Below are 18,167 nucleotides of genomic sequence, written 5' to 3'. Positions count from 1 at the left end.
ATATTATCTCAAAATCCTTCATGATTCATCATTTGAGACCAAAGTTCTAAACAATAACAGGATCTGTTATGAAGGAGAAAAGAGAAATAGCTGTTGGATATGCAGTAAGAGATTTTGCCTCAATTGTATTTTTTTATTTTTTAGTGGATACAACTTTCCTTATAAGCATCTGAGAAGGCAGGGAGTCAACCTGTCCTCTAACTCTGGAATCTGGTTAATGATTTTGATGTTACAATATGGAAAAATTTCACCAGTATCTTTTCTAAAAATTGGACTGATGGAAGATAAATTCATCTTTAATAGATAGGTACTGGGGCGCCTGGGTGGCGCAGTCGGTTAAGCGTCCGACTTCAGCCAGGTCACGATCTCGCGGTCCGTGAGTTCGAGCCCGGTGTCGGGCTCTGGGCTGATGGCTCAGAGCCTGTAGCCTGTTTCCGATTCTGTGTCTCCCTCTCTCTCTGCCCCTCCCCCGTTCATGCTCTGTCTCTCTCTGTCCCAAAAATAAATAAACGTTGAATAGATAGGTACTGTGAGCTAATCTATTACTTGTCTCCAGATCTTACCGAGACGGGCAAGAGGAAAGCATGAACTGGTCAGGAAATTGAGTATACAAGAGAAAGTTAAAGAAGTCGTGAGAAACACCCCTGCTCACCTCTGCTCTTATAACAATAACCACACACACAAACCAGAACAGCACATGAAGAAGAAATAGGAGATTATAGAACACTGTAAAAAAGTCATTTTCATTATTATTTCCCAGTCAAAATTCTAACATTCTGTGAGTGACCTTGTATTACTCAGTGTTCTCTAGAGAAACAGAACTAATGACATATGTAAGATATACATATATTGGCTCACATGATTATGAAGGCTGGCAAATCCCAAGATCTGCAGAATGAGTCCACAAGCTGGGAGACTCAATGGTGTAGTTTCCGTTAGAAGGTCGGCAGGCTCAAGAACCAAAAAGAGCTCATGTTTCAGTTCAAGGTTGAAAGCAGAAGAAAAGCTGATCCTCTCTTACTTGGAGGAGGGTCTGTTTTTTTGTTCCATTCAGGCCTTCAACAGATTAGATGAGGCTTCATGTTTGGGAAGACCATTTGCTTTACTTGATCTACCAATTTGAATCTAATCTCATCCAAAAACACTCTCATAGAAACAGCCAGAGCAATGTCTCACCAAATATTTGGGCACCCTGTAGTCCCATCAAGTTACACATCAAATAAGCCATCACAGACCTGGTAAATATTCAAAAAATATTGATTCCTATGAACTTTGAAATAATTAGTGTAATTGCACGGAAGGTTACCAGACCCACACACGTTCTTAAATTTGTTTCTGTTATGGTGTCTGGTTTGTGAAAAGAACAAAAAAACACCATGGTTCTTTGGCAGTCTGTCCATCCCCCACTCTACTCGTTGGCATATGAGTTAATGTATGTTTACCGTAACATAAAAAGAAGATTCAGAGTTAAAGAAATCTAAATGGGTCAAATTAGTAAAAACTAGACCCAAGCATGGGTCTTCATTCAGCAATGTTACCAGAAAGGTAGACCGTGATTATGGGGTGAATCCAAACACGAGCGGAGGTTGTTCAAAAGCTAAGGGAATCCTTACAATTTAGATACTGTTCCTGTAGGTAGCAGACTAAATCCTACTGGTGTATTGTTCTCTTCATAAGCTATTTACATTTCCAGAATATCTCATAGGTCTGAGGAGCAGTCACTTTTTTTTTTTTTGAGAGAGTTCATGTGTTTAATTTTTTTAATTAATGTTTTTATTTATTTTTGAAGGAGAGAGAAAGACAGAGCATGAGTGGGGGAGGAACAGAGAGAGAGGGAGAAACAGAATTCGAAGCAGGCTCCAGGCTCCAAGCTGTCAGCACAGAGACCGATGCGGGGCACAAACCCACGAACTGATCCGAAGTCAGATGCTTAAACGACTGAGCCACCCAGGCGCCACGGAGCAGTCACTTTTTAACTATAAACTATATATCATACTGTTATTGTGTGGTGATAACCCTGACTCATCAAGTATTCATTATGTTCTGTGTACTCTGCTTATTTGTTACTGAAGTTTAATACAAAGTTATGGAAATAAAAATGCATCTTGCTTAAAGTACTTAGTTAGCTCTTCAGGCAATTTGGGTTTCTAGATCTGTCCATTCTTTCCTTATCACACACAATTTGTTTACTTACCAATTATTTTGTTTCTAATTAAAGAGAAGTCCTGGAATTTATAAAATAATAGAATACGGATGCTCCTAATTTGTATACTATTGAAGCAGGATTACTAGTTAGAACTGTCATCTTCTTTCATTTCATTTAATTTGCTATGGAAAAACACATGGTTTGTATAATGATTGGCTTTGGTCACTAAGCACATTTCATCCAAGAGCATTTAAATATTATCTAAACTGTCTTAAGTACTTTCTGTAGTGCAAGAGGAAAGTAACTTCAGTTTGAAAATATAAAATCTCAGGATCAAAAAGTTAAGTATACTTTCCAGACTCTCATTTTCCAAGGTTAATAGGAAAAAAAAATGCTGATCAGAAAAAGAGACATTATTGATTGTTAATAAAGTGGAAGTTTTTAGATATTGTTAAAAAGATTTTAATGAAGCAAAAAGAAAAGCATTGTAAATAGTATTTGATAAAACTTCTGAAATAAAATCACAGTGGGTCTTTTAAATTTTTTTTAGAACTGGGAGGCTTGACTTTTTGAATGCTAACTGCTCTGTACAATGTTTACAAGAAAGCAACGTGGTGGGGTGAAAGAAGCTAGGTGGCATCTTTTTTATTTCTGTAAGTTTATTGTTTCCTCCCTTCTTTTCAGAGAGAAGAGAGAAGAAGCCTGCATCCAACTGTTGAAGCCGTTTCCTTTGGCAAATGTAACTGCATCACAGGCACATCTTAAATTAAAAATCTTGGTCTCAGTCTCTGTCGTCTCTATTTTTAATTGGGACTGAATAACCCATTTCACCACCGAAAATAAAAGCCAGTATCTGCTCCTTCTCATTAAGAAAGGTGGTGCTAGGGGCGCCTGGGTGGCGCAGTCGGTTAGGCGTCCTACTTCAGCCAGGTCACGATCTCGCAGCCAGGTCACGATCTCTCGGTTCGTGAGTTCGAGCCCCGCGTCGGGCTCTGGGCTGATGGCTCGGAGCCTGGAGCCTGTTTCCGATGCTGTGTCTCCCTCTCTCTCTGCCCCTCCCCCGTTCATGCTCTGTTTCTCTCTGTCCCAAAAATAAACAAAAAAACGTTGAAAAAAAAATTAAAAAAAAAGAAAGGTGGTGCTTTTACTTGATTAACTAATTTTGTCACATACAACTTACATGAAGGAGGGAGAAGACATGATATAGAAGATTTGATATAATCATTTGTTTCCAAGATTAGTGCAGTTTGTTTGTTTGTTTGTTTGTTTGTTTTTGCTGAATAAGGACAAGTAAGGGCTACAGTTGTTGCTTGGAGAAATGAATTAGAGGGTAAAATGCTTGAAGAAGTTATATTACTGAAAAAAAAAATTGAATGAGAATAAGGAAGACCAATTTGAAAGAAGGAATGAGTCAGTTGGATATGGACAGTTACATCTTTGATGAGATTTCCTAGGTATTGACATACCGGTAGCAGGAAATAAGAAGAATGGGAGAAAAGGTCAATTTGAATCCTTAAAGTGTTGTGGGAGGTTGTAAGAAATAATATATCACAAAATCTGAAACTACAATTTTCATTTACCTTATGAAAGAAAAAGGAGAGAGCAGCAGACCAGAAGCAATAGGAAATGGAAGAAATGTTTATCTGCAAATATTAAAACTAGAGGAAATTCTGCAGAGTTGTTCAAAGGAAGATTTATGGAAACTTAGATTTACAGAGAAAATTTCCCAAATGAAGATATTATTTCTGACCAATCATTCATAATTAATATATATTTTAACAGATTTTACAGGATATAAATATAAAGGAGAATAATAGAAAACATACGTATAAGGCATGTATAATTTGCTTAGGAAATAATTTTGGACGAAGAAAGTGGTGATTTAGCGTTTGCATTAACATAGAAAACAATAAGAAAAAATCTTTATGTTGTGTTTGAAAGTGGATGATAAAGTAAGTGCTGAGTAATTTAGTAATCAAATAAATACAAATTGAAATAATAAGATGCCTGCTAAAGTCCTTGTCAGATTTATAGGTATAAAAATAGTGATAGTTTTTCTTGGTAAGAGCGCAGTGAAATGGGCACTTTCACATCCAGCTTATCAGAGTATAAACTGGTACTGTAATTTCTGGGATGTAATTTGGAAATAGGTATCTCAAACATCAAAACTGTTCATGTAACCATGATTCACTAATTACTCCCTAGGAAATAATCATAAATGCTATAGGGAGTGATATTTATTGCAACATTATTTAAAATGGAGAGTTGAATACAACCTTCACTTCCACAGCACAAAGGGAAGAGGGGCACATTAGTTAAATACATACCAAAAAGATCTAACAAAATGCTGGGCAGGCATTTAAAAGCACAGTTCTAAAAAAATATGAATGACAATAAAAATTATTTTACATAATGTTTTCAAAGTGCAGGGGATTTTTTTTCTGTACCACAATCCTACAAATACCAGGTAAAATGCACATGACATTTTTAAAAGTGTATTGATAACTTGCCAAGGTATTAAGGTATACCTTATAGGAAGATCATGAAGAGAATACATGAATCCAGAGAGGTATGAAAGCACGATAACCAGAGACTTCCATGAAACAGTGCTATTCTTAAAACCCTGACTTTCCATTTTTATGATTATCAAGATATGGGAAAGTGGGAGACAAAGCTTAGAGCCTGCTCAGGGTAACAGTCTTATAGAGAAACCTATTTAAAGCCAGAATCTAAAAGACTATATTTTCAGTGAAAGAATGAAGTAGAAAAAATAACTGCCCCTCAGAAGGGCATTAGGAAATGTTTCTGCCCCAAACTTGGTGCAAGGTTGAGGGGGCAGAAATCATAAGTACATCTTCACATGAATTTGTAGTTTAAATTCTCATGGTCTCCGTGATTCAAAAAAAAAAAAAAAAATCAACTGAAATGTATTTTATAATTGTCCCTGTTTGGTATTATCTTTAAGAACTTAGCCAAAACACTATGCTGATGGCTCAGAGCCTGGAGCCTGCTTCGGATTCTGTGTCTCCCTCTCTCTCTGCCCCTCCCCCGCTCATGCTCTGTCTCTCTCTGTCTCAAAAATAAATAAAAAACATTAAGAAAAAAAAAAAAGAACTTAGCCAAAACAAAAGCAAAATATCTTTGGAGAAATCCACGTATTCCAGGTCTCAGAGAATTACTACACCCAAAATTCCATTAAATATGGAATGAAACATAAACTATCACAAAACTCATGAGGAAGGGAGCCTGGGTGGCTCAGTCAGTTCAGCGTCAGAATCTTGATTTAGGCTGTCATAATCTCACGGTGTGTAGATTTGAGCGCTGCATTGGGCTCTGTGCTGACAGTCTGAAGTCTGCTTGGGATTCTCTCTCTCCCTCTCTCTCTGCTCCTTCCCTGCTCATACTCTCTCTCTCTCTCTCTCAAAAATAAATAAACTTAAAAAAGAAAAAACTCATAAGGAAATAGGCATCCTGAGCAGAAACATATAAAGGAACTCTACTCAGATTTCAGATATTAAGATTATTATGTAACCATAAAATCCACATTTAATATGTTTAAAGAAATCAATAAAATGTGTTGGTAACAGAAGTTAGAAACAGTATATATATCATGTATTAAGCAAGTTTGGAACTGTATTTAAGAGAACTTTTAGAAATAAAAAATATAATGAACATCAAAACCTTAATGGAGAGGTTAAGTACTAGATTAGATAGAGCCAAAGATAAAATAATGAATTGGAAGTTAGATATGAGGAAATTATCCTGAATACAGCACAGGGAGGGGAGACGGATATGTGAAGTAGAGATTAAGAACTAAATAGAGGCAATATCTGATAAGATGTACAAAAGAAAAATAAAGAAAATTAGGAAAGTTTATAGTCAAGGAAATAATATCTAAGGACTTTTCATAGTCCAAATTTATTAATGTTCAAGATGAAATAAAGCACTTGAAAATTTTTCTTACCAGTAAAGATATTTGATTTAGAAGTTAAAAATTCTTCTCACAAAAAGAGAGCCATAAGGCCCAGACATATTTACTGATGAGCTCTACAAATGTCAATGGAATGTATTATTCTTGTCATACGAAAACTATACCAGAATGGGAAAAGAAGGAACTCTTTTTAGTTAATTTTATGAGGTCCCTATAATCTTGATACCAACATTATACAATAAGTGTACAATAAAGAGAAATTATAACCAATCTCCCTCACGAATCTAATGGTAAAAATTCTAAATTAGAACTTAGCAAATTTTCTTTCTTATAGTGACCTAGAAAATTCATAGTGTAGTATGAAAACCTGGTCTATGTAGGATTTTTAACAATAGAAAAAACCTATAGATGTAATTTATCACATTAACAAGTTAAAGAAGGAAAAGCAAATCATTATCTCCAGAAATGCTGAAAGTGAATTCAATAAAATTAAGTAATAAAGCTTAATAATTTTTTTTTTCTAGCAAACTAGAAATGGAAGAGCTTTTAGCATCCACTTACAAATCAGAAATTTCTTGGTCTTCCAAGCAGAGGTGATTACAACAGGTAATTTGGTTACTCAGATTATGAAAGTCAAACCAGGCATTTTGAGTCAGCTACTAGGGACAGGAAGCCAGTCATGTCCCTAGGGCTAGAAAAGTAGTGGGAGAAGTGTTCTCAGACTCAAGAGACTGGAATCTCTGGCAGCCACTAGAGCTAAGATCAGCATCGTCTAGGAGAGCAGGCTTCATGCAAGGAGAGGGTATCTGTCAGGAATTAGACCAGCAAAAGAGGGACAAGTTTTGCTGGAGACACCATAGGAGACAGGGAGATCATACCCTGCCTTTTCCCAGTACCTCCCACTGGCTAACCTAATGAAGAATTGGAGGTCAAATATACCTGCAAATGTTTTTTCCTTAAATACAGAATAGACCAGGTGAGTAGATTGGAAGGGGTCTGAGAACAAACCAGTTTAGGACCCATTAAGTGACTGAGAAGAGGAGGAAGAGAGGGGCTAGTCAAAGCAGATATATTATTGTTTTATTACTTATGTGTGTATCTTATCTGTATTTTATAAATATTAGTTTATATATATTCAGTATTCAATTACTTTTCAAAATAGAAGTATAAAAACTTGCATATACTGTATAACCTCATTGTTTTACACATTTTTCCATACAATGTTCAAATACATAAATATGGAAGTATACATCAACTTTGGGAGAGAGAGAATATAAATATGAGAAGAAAAGTACCCCCAAATTATACTGATGCTCCAAGAATTGAATTTAAAAAGGAAGAAGCAAATTGCAAAAGAAATAATCAACCATCTTTAGAAATTATTCAAGACATGTTCTGTGATCATTCAAAATCCAACTGCTACAAAGTCAGGGAAGCATAACTGAATTGTGGTTTAACTAAGAAAGCTTGTATGTTAGTAACTATATTTATTCTATCCCAAATGATGTCTTAGTAGAAGAGGGTTAATCTGCATGGAGTCTGGCTAGAATTGAGCTTCATGTTTGTCTTACACTGTCAAATGTCTTACAACTACAGCCAGTTCACAGGACTGAATCTCCGATTTGTTCCTTTGACATTAATAGGTGTCAATATCAATCAGAGAGACAAATTGAAAGGGAGTGGGTTAAGATTTTCATCGTGACTATTTCTGTCAGTGATTCTTGTTTCATTCTTTACTATTTTCTCTGCATTTCCAATGTTTCTTAGTACATACAAACTATTTAAAAATGCAGAAACAGCCATGAGTAATGCATTAAAATACAATTAAAAAAAACAACAACACTGTGACCTTCACCATTACTTAGTCTACTCAGGCTGCTATAGCAAATCACTATACCGTGTGTGGTTTATAAACAGCAGAAATTTATTTCTCACCATTCTGGAGGCTAGGAAGTCCAAGATCAAGATGCTGGTAGATGCAGTGTCTGGAGAGAGATTACTTCCTCAATCACAGATTGCTGTCTTTTCCCTGTGTCCTTACATGGTAGAAAAGGTGAGGGATGGCTGAGGTCTCTTTCCTATGGTCACTGGTTCCATTCCTGAGGGTTTGGTCCTCATGACCTAATCATCTCCCAATGTGCCACCTCCTTATACCATCACCTTGGGGGTTAGTATTTCAACAGACAAATTTTGGGGGATACAAACATTCAGACCAAAGCAGCCATGGTTATGAGCCAGTCATGAAAGGGAGAGATACAGGGAAAGGGGTGATCGATATTCCCATTTACCCAGAATTTTTGTTGCTATAATCAAGACAATACTGAGCATACTAGAGCTGTAGAAAAGTCATATAGGAATTTATTTATTTATTTTTATTTATTTTTTTTTTCCAACGTTTATTTATTTTTAGGACAGAGAGAGACAGAGCATGAACGGGGGAGGGGCAGAGAGAGAGGGAGACACAGAATCGGAAACAGGCTCCAGGCTCTGAGCCATCAGTCCAGGGCCTGACGCGGGGCTCGAACTCCCGGACCGCGAGATCGTGACCTGGCTGAAGTCGGACGCTTAACCGACTGCGCCACCCAGGCGCCCCAAAGGAATTTATTTTTTAACAGTAAATTTCAATCTTGGTCTAGAAACCTGACTATTCTGATGAATAGTGTGAGAAGATGTAGTGTTCCTGGAAAGAATTAAAATCTTTCCATACTGTCCTATTAAATACAGATACTCTACATCTTTGTGAGAAAACATCTTATACTTTTGAAAGCTAATGTCTTAGCTAATTAGCTGAGAGCAAAGCCCTCAGAGACTGTGATGTAAGAAAAGTTCCTGGGTAGGGAAATGAGGAGAATTGATAAAAGAAGCTAAGAGAAGGCCATGGAAAATATATTTTCTAGTCTCATTTTTTCCCCTTGGACTGTCCCTGTATAGAGTTCTAGAAATGAACTCCAACACAGATATTTCCAAGCCAAAGTTCAAAGAAGAATATGTGTGTATATATATAATAGTTGTGGATTATTTCCTGTGGTCATTATCCCATGGTTAAGTTATCCCCTGGGAATCTCTCTGGGAAAGAGGGAAACTGCATTTGACAAGGCAGGACTTGAATTTTCTTAAGTATCTTGGCCCTATATGGTCACTCTCAACCTTGGCTGCACATTAGTATCACTTGGGAAAAATTTAAAGAATCTCAATGCCCAGGTCACACTTTAGACTTCGGGAGTGGTACAAGCATTATTATTTTTTAAAGCTCTCAAAAAAAGCCCCAAACCCAAAAAACCAAAACAAAATGCTCTGAGGCCTAAGAACCGTTAATCTTTAGAACACTGGAATTCCAATGAAAAACATAGATGTTGTGAGTAGATTTGTTACAGCCATGTTATCACTCAGGGCAGATCAGCCTACAGAAATCTATCAGCTGTAAGGACCTGGATTAAATTTAAGAGACCTGGGGCGCCTGGGTGGTGCAGTCGGTTAAGCGTCCGACTTCAGCCAGGTCACGATCTCGCGGTCCGTGAGTTCGAGCCCCGCGTCGGGCTCTGGGCTGATGGCTCAGAGCCTGGAGCCTGTTTCCGATTCTGTGTCTCCCTCTCTCTCTGCCCCTCCCCTGTTCATGCTCTGTCTCTCTCTGTCCCAAAAATAAATAAACGTTGAAAAAAAAATTATAAAAAAAAATTAAAAAAAAAATAAAATAAATTTAAGAGACCTATCATTAACATAGAGTAATATTTGACCCTGCTTGAGGGCCAGGATGTACGGGCACAACAGAATCACATTTGGAGCTCTAAAAAATTGCCCTGGCCCCACTTTGGCCCAGTTAAATCTGAATCACCACCTGACTGCGTCTAGAATAGTAGTATAAAGAAATAGTCATTCTGATATGTAGCAAGGGTTAAGAACTAGCATCTGAAAGAGGCATTATGTGAAACAGCTGTTCCAAACAGGCATTTCCCAGACTTTGAATTCGGAAGAAGAGACAAGGCAAAGCAACAAACAATCGAGCCAAAGGTATCAAAGAGACATGAGATAAAACAGGCTATCAACCTAAATTAATTCAGCTATCTGGGTAATATCGGTTGGAGCAAAATTTCACTTAAACAAATTCCAGTTAGCCAAATAAAATGAAAATATTGAGTATCCTTTTATAGAATCCATATTGTGTTTTCTGAATGATTTGAGAGAGGCTGGAAGAATTAGATCTGAAGTACATCCATTTGCTCAATGGGCAAAGGTTTTGTTTTATTTTATTTACATAATGTGAAATGTTTGGCCACCTGGGTAGTGCCTGAAAGTGGATGTAAAATGGAAAATGTAGTCAGTGAGACTGATTAATAACCATGGGCAGAAAAATAGGCCAAGTGGAAAAACTTATTCATGTAATTGCTTCATTTTGCTGACTGCAAAAGGATTTGTTTTGGAAGTGATTTCAGCTATTTAACTCGGTAGATTGATAGATCATATAAAGGTCCTATAATTTGATATTACACAATTTTGTTCATTACATGAAATTAGTTTGACCCAGAAGATGCATGCCACATTTTGTATCTACCTTATAAGATTTGTCTTGAGCAAATAGTTATTGTACAACATAAACAGTCTTTGTGAAAGGATGTTAGCAGAGGACTAAACTTTACGAAGTTAGAGGATTTCATAAAAATTACAGACTTAGAATGATCAAATTTAAAAAAGACAAGCCTCGGTTTTCTTCATTTATACACAAAAGTGGGAAATGACAAAAATGGCTCATAATTTTATTTAGTTAATACCTCAGGCTGACATAAAAATATAATTCATGCACTTGGTAAAAGAAATCCAAGAATTGGGGCGCCTGGGTGGCTCAGTTGGTTAAGCGTCTGGCTTTGGCTCAGGTCATGATCTCACGGTTTATGAGTTCAAGCCCTACGTCAGGCTCTGTGCTGACAGCCTGGAGCCTGCTTCAGATTCTGTGTCTCCTTCTCTCTCTGCCCCTCCCTGGCTTGTGCTCTCTCTCTCTCAAAAATAAGTAAACATTAAAAAAATTGTTTTTTTTAAATCCAAGAAAGAGAGAGAGCGCAAGAGCAGGGGAGGAGCAGAAGATAGGGAGAGAGAGAAACTCACGTACAATCTGCACTGTCCACACAGAGACTGATGCAGGGATGATCCCACGAACCATGAGATCACAACCTGAGCTGAAATCAAGAGTCTGACATTTAACCCACTGAGCCGCCCAGGTGCCCTGAAATATAACTTACTCTTTTGGAATTATACAAAAGGATGTTCGGAATCTAGGCTTTACATTTTTTCCCCAGCTTTATTGAGATATAATTAACAAATAACATTATCTAACTTTAAGGTACACATAATAATTTCATAGGCATATATATAATGAAAGCTTGGTTGAGTTATTCAATTTATTTTCAAGATATTACTTTTAAAAACTGCACTGTATGAATGTTATAATTTATTTAAGTAATCTTCTACCAGTAACATTAATAACATATCTTGGCTTCTGTACTTTTTCAAGATTATCTCTGTGATAAATTCCTCAATGAAACTGCTGTGGAATATACGAATAATATTTTTTGTTGTGACCAAATATGCTTCCAAAACAAGGCCCAAGTTTGTATTCCTGCCAATACCATGTCTATGGGATATGAGAATGTCTAACACACACTTGCTAACAGTGAATATTATTGCATTTTTTAAAGTTTAGCTCTTCTGATTGGACTGACTTTGGCCATCTCTTATTTCTCTTGGCCATTTGTGTTTCCTTCTCTATCTATTCATCTCCCTTGAATATTTTTTGACTGGATTTCTTTTCTGTCTCAGAGACTGGAAAAAATTAAAATGATTGGCTCTAGAGAAAATGAAGGAAAGAAACTCAAAAATACAGTTCTGTACAATATTTTGAAGGACAGTTAGTCCCAATATCTTGAAATTCGAATTGTTACAAATCTTTGATCTAGCAATTCTCTTTCTAGTAATTTTCCTACACAAATAACATAGAAAAAATTTTTGCAAAGATTACTTTAAAAAAAATTTTTTTTAAATGTTTATTTATTTTTGACAGAGAGAGAGACAGAGCACGAGCAGGGGAGGGGCAGAGAGAGAGAGGGAGACACAGAATCTGAAGCAGGCTTCAGGCTCTGAGCTGTCAGCACAGAGCCTGATGCGGGGCTTGAACCCACAGACCACGAGATCATGACCGGAACCCAAGTCGGACGTCCAACAGACTGAGCCACCCAGGTGCCCCATCAAAGATTACTTTTATGTTTATTTGTAATAGGAAAATCATAAGCAACTTAAATTCCCCTCCTGAGGCCTCAGTGAATACATTATGGTATATTACATATATTATACAATGAAATGTACCTTGCTGTTTAAAAGAATAGATTAGGGGGGCGCCTGGGTGGTTCAGTTGGTTGAGCGTCAGACTTCAGCTCAGGTCATGATCTCGTGGTTTGTGAGGTGGAGCCCCCGCGACGGGCTCTGTGCTGACAGCATCGAGCTTGGAGCCTGCTTCGAATTCTGTGTCTCCCTCTCTCTGTGCTCCTCCCCTGCTCATGCTCTGTCTGTCTGTCTCTCTCTCTTTCTCCTTAAAAAAAAAATTAAAATTAAAAAAATAATAATAGATTAGGGGTGCCTGGGTGGCCCAGTCGGTTAAGCATCCGACTCTTGGTTAGTGAGTTCAAGCCCCAATTCAGACTCTGTGCTGATGTTGCGGAGCCTGCTTGGGATTCTCTCTTTCCCTCTCCCTCTGCTCCTCCTCTGCTCTCTCTCTCTCTCTCTCTCCAAATAAAGGAATAGACATTAAAAAAAAAAAAGAATAGGTTAGTTTATATTGTCAAGTGATGACATTTATTTTATGCTCTATACAATTAGAAAAATAGGTTATCCAAAATAATGTCTAGTATTTTTTTTTTTGAAAAATAATTTTATCTATTTTATCCAAATGTTTGGATATTTCACATCTGTATGTTAACAGTGATTGTCTCTGGGATGTAGGACAGGTGGTAATTCTGGTAATTTTTTTTTCCCTTTTTCTTTGTACTTTTTAAAAATGATGAGTACATTTACTTTTATAATAAAAATAGTGGTTAAGTTTTTCCATTTTGAAAAATTAATTCTAATTGAAAAATATATCATTTTATTTGATACAACTGTACTTCTTATTCTTGGCACTTGTATAAGGTACCAGTGAAATCATACATTGTCAGATGTGTTTGGTTTCATGCTTGAAAATGAGTTTAGAGAGTACTACTACCCATGTTATGGGCTTGTCATCTGAGGCTTGGTATACAAGAAGGGTCACATCAGCTTTAAGGAGAATAGTTTGACTCTTCGCACTGTGTTCTCTAGTCTTTATCATATTATATAGTAGCACCAGAATGCCATGACTATTGCCCAAACAATAAGAGAGAAAAAGATCAAGGAAAGTGAGAAATAATGAAACTAGACTCAGTTAATACTCTGGGTTGTCAGCAGCCTTCACGAAAGATTTGTTTGTTGAAGACGTTGAACCCATTAGCTTAAACAGAGATTAACTGCTGGCTCTAACAGAGCATGGACAATTATGAGTTTATTGGGAATTAATTGAAAAGAATGCAATGTTGTGAAATGGGAGGAGATGATTTCAAGGAAATTATACCAAGTGCTTTGAACCAACCAAGGATAAACAAATGCAAACTACCATTCGATCAAGTGTATTATTAATTGATAAAAATGGCTCAAAGTGTGAGAACATAACATCGGAAAGAATTAGTGAATTTACAGAGACAAAGAGCAAAGATGTAAAAATAGTGAGTGAATGGGTGAACCAATAACATGGTTTCACAGGGGCTACCTATTCATTTATGAAGGCATTGTAATACTCAAAACATTGCCTTCTCACCATTAAGAATTTAATTAACTCACTATTAAGGTTTATGTGCTTTCTTGTGTTTTGCTTCATTCTGTTTGGGTTTTGGTTTTTGTTTCTTTGATGCTGCCGATCTCACTGTGATATTGTTGCATATATAATTTAAAGAAAGCGTCAGTGCCAACTTAAGACGGCAGATGTCTTTTGTGTTGCCAGGAAAATATTTTAAGGTATTTCAAATGTGAATACACTGAGGTCATCAAGTTGACATCATTCCGCTTTGTTCTTTAACCACGTTTCACTCAAGATCCTAGAGAGAAAAAGAGTGAAAGCATATCAGAAGGTGGTAAGCATCCTTGTAATACTAACCAACGTCTATTAACTGCTCTCTAGGTGCCGGGAATCGTGCTAACCACTTCAGCAGATGATACTCCTCAACATCATCACATTATCCACATTATCACAATGCCTCAAGAAGTAGGAGTGGTGATTTAGTCCAATTTAGATATTGTAGGAACTAAAACTTAGAAAAGTTAAACAACTTACCCACATTTACAATGTGATAGATGGAAGAGCTAGGATTTATATAGGAATTTTCCAGCTCCACATCCAGTGCTGTGTTCGCTTAGGAATTCTGACGTATAATTTACCAGGACTCTTGGCTATTCAACTCTTGACATTGATTGTAGTTATATATATTTTCAGCATTTGAATTTTAAAGGAATAACGTTGATGTTTAATTTCAGTAGGATCAGGGAATTTCAAATTGAAAGGGAAAATATGTTTTTTTTTTAATTCCATTAGATTATATTAAAAAAAACCAGTGCTGGTGAGGATTCAAGGATACGGACATTATACATTGTTGGTGGAAATGTGAATTGAAAACTTTTTGTAAAGTCATCTGGTAGTAATTATTATTATTATTTTTAAAGACAAAAAACATGTTGACTTCGCAGTTCCATTTTTGGGACTTGAGCCTATGGAGATTAAAGAACCAGTGTGAAAGAATACATCTTCTGGAAAGTTAGAATGTTTATTGCTGCTTTTTTTATGGCAGCAAAATATATGGGACCATGGTAAATTTCCATCAATAGGAGAATGATTACATTACTTGTAGAATTTAGTTATATGCACATATATACACTCATATACCCATACGCATATACACACATATACGTTATTTATATCTACATGTAAAAATTACACAGTTATGCAACAATTGTAACTTTTTGTTTCTTGACCTGGGGGAACATTCTTATGGTATAATATGTAAAGCGATTTGTTTATATGAGTTGAAGTGGCAAAGTCAAATTACATTTCTAAAATTCATCACAGTTTTTATGAAGGGCAAAGATTTAATCATAAATTCCTTGAAAATTGCTAAATTCCTTGAAAATTGTTAACAAACCATGGTGAACCACTCTGCACAGCCTATTTTTGTGACCCCGGAGACTGGTTCCAATTTATCCTCCATTATACCACTGATAGGGTCAGCCTGTGTTGAGGCAATTAAAGAACTCACGACCATTCATCCTTATTTTCACACCACTAGGTAACAAAGGTTGGAAAGTAAAGGATTCTTTTACTCTGGAGTTCTTTTTTTTTTTCTCTTTCAAGTTTTTATTTAAATACCAGTTAGTTAACATACAGTGTAACATTAGTTTCAGGTGTGGAATCTAGGGATTTATCATTTACATTCATCACCCAGTGCTCATCCCAAGTACAGTCCTTCCTCCCCACCACCTATTGAACCCATCCCCCTGCCCACCTCCCCTCCAGTAACCCTCAGTTTATTCTACTCTGAAATTCTTTTTTTTTTTTTTTAATTTTTTTTTTCAACGTTTTATTTATTTTTGGGACAGAGAGAGACAGAGCATGAACGGGGGAGGGGCAGAGAGAGAGGGAGACACAGAATCGGAAACAGGCTCCAGGCTCTGAGCCATCAGCCCAGAGCCTGGTGCGGGGCTCGAACTCACGGACCGCGAGATCGTGACCTGGCTGAAGTCAGACGCTTAACCGACTGCGCCACCCAGGCGCCCCTCTACTCTGAAATTCTTAATAAAATTTCAAGGAAGCAGGAATGACAAATTATACTGTATTCATGTATTTATGTCTTTCTAGGAGAAATGGAAGAAATTCAAAAACATTAGAATTCTTAGATAGCAAAGACAGAAAACAATGAGACTGGAATGGTCTGGAACTTGGAGACTGGGCTGCAGAAAACCCATACCTAAGCCTCAATAATCTAGATGTTCTGATTTGGGGCCTCCGCATCCAAGACTCCTGTTGGGAATTTATCGTCAGGCCACAGTTCTTTGACTTTGTTGGGTAATATTAGGAAAGACATTCTTTCTTGAGTGAGAGTGTTGGGGAATCTAGCAGAGATAGTCTTTCATACCTTTTGTTAATCTTTTTTTTTTTTTAAGTTTGTTCATTTTTGAGAGACAAAGAGAGACAGAGCATGAGTCGGGGAGGGGCAGAGAGAGAGTGGGACAATCTGAAGGAGACTCCAGGCTCTGAGCTCTTAGCACACACAGACTCGAACTTAAGGATCACGAGATCATGACCTGAGCTGAAGTTGGATGCCCACTGACTGAGCCACCCAGGATTTTTCTAATCTTTTTTTTTTTTGGTCTGCTTATATCCAAGATTTTGATAACTTCCAGAATCCTCCTTGTTTTTAATTTTTGCTCAAAATTTTTGTGCTCATTGGAATGGAGAGCCTCTGAGCCTCTGATCTTCCTTTGAGGTCTGGGTCAGTAAATTTTGCATTCTATGCTTCCTTCTGACATATGAATTAGATTTTAAAGCTTTTTGTGGGTGTGAAATGAAATACAATTTTCCCCCATTCTTATGAAGAAAGATTAATTAGCCTTTATAGAGGTTTGTCTGTTTTTAAGTGTTACTGCTCTTCATTTCTTTTTCCCCCTCTCAGGAAATTTTGGCAGATTAATTGGGCACAGAAATTGGTCATTTAGCAAACATTCTAGAACATTGGACTCAAAATGGTCCCCAGTCCAGCTTTACCAGCATTAGCTGGGAACTTAGAAATGCAAATTCCCAGACCTTTCCTACTGAAGCACATACTGCCCAGCAAGGGCCAAGAAATGTGCATTTTAATAAGCCTTCCAGGTGATTCTTACGCTCTTGCAATTCAAATTACTGTTGTAGCAACAGCTAAGGAAGGCAACTTTACATGACTTGTAAAACAGAGAGTTCCAACTTTTATTTTAATTTTTTATTTAATTTTTATTTTAAGAGAGAGAGAGAATGTGCCAGCAGGAGAGAGGGCCAGAGGGGGAGAGAGAGAGAGAGAGAGAGAGAGAGAGAGAGAGAATCCCAAGCAGACTCCGTGCCCAATGCAGAGCCTGGGTCGATGGGGGGTTCAACAGGGGTGGGGAGCTCCTCGGAAAGCTTGACTCAGGGCTTGATCCCATGACCCTGGGATGACCCCGGATGACCTGAGCCAAAACCAAGTGTCAGATGCTTAATCAGCTAAGCCACCCAGGCACCCTGGAGAGTTCTAACTTTTGAGAGGGTTTTGCTTAATTTGCCTAAACCAAACATTAGTGAGCCTAAATACAATTTGTAGTGGAAATTGTTGCTTTTGATTAATCCGGAGTTGCATGCCCGTCTGAAAACTCTAGAATTTCAAGTGTGCAAATTTTTCTCTCCTCACACAAAAAATGCAAAAACCAAAAAACCCCCAAACCAGGAAAAATCTCACAGTTATATAAAAAGTGAGTCACAAGAAGATACAAGAAATGTTCTGTATGCCAACTATAAGGTATTACTTAACCTCAATAATTATGTCCCTAACTTGACCCACAATCTGACTGGATGAGGACTATAAATAAACAGCGCATAAAAGCATATAATAAAATAGGGAGAAAATCATCGCTGGCCCAGAATTTAATAATGACCTCCTGTTGTATGATATAAATATTTTTTGAACAAATTCTTATATATATTTTACTATGTCTAGAGAAAATGAAAGAAGTGAGTTAAACAAGTCTTGAATTTAATAGAGCTGTTTTCATTTGCTTACTTACATAAACACAGGTGAAATGCTGAATTGAGTTCAGAAGAACAAAAATTTTGAGGTTTAATTCCGAGTTGAATTAATGAATTTGGTTGCTACACTAAAGGATAAGAAACAAGGGAAGGCAGGTGCCTGAGAAGAACCACAAAATTCTAAGGACTTTGTTATTTTATTTTATTTTATTTTATTTTATTTTATTTTATTTTATTTT

Source organism: Herpailurus yagouaroundi, unplaced genomic scaffold (genome assembly GCF_014898765.1).
Source record: "Herpailurus yagouaroundi ecotype Mexico unplaced genomic scaffold, PumYag 29, whole genome shotgun sequence".
Lineage (NCBI taxonomy): Eukaryota > Metazoa > Chordata > Mammalia > Carnivora > Felidae > Herpailurus > Herpailurus yagouaroundi.
The sequence above is the reverse complement of the archived record's forward strand: the minus strand, read 5'-3'. Positions refer to the sequence as shown.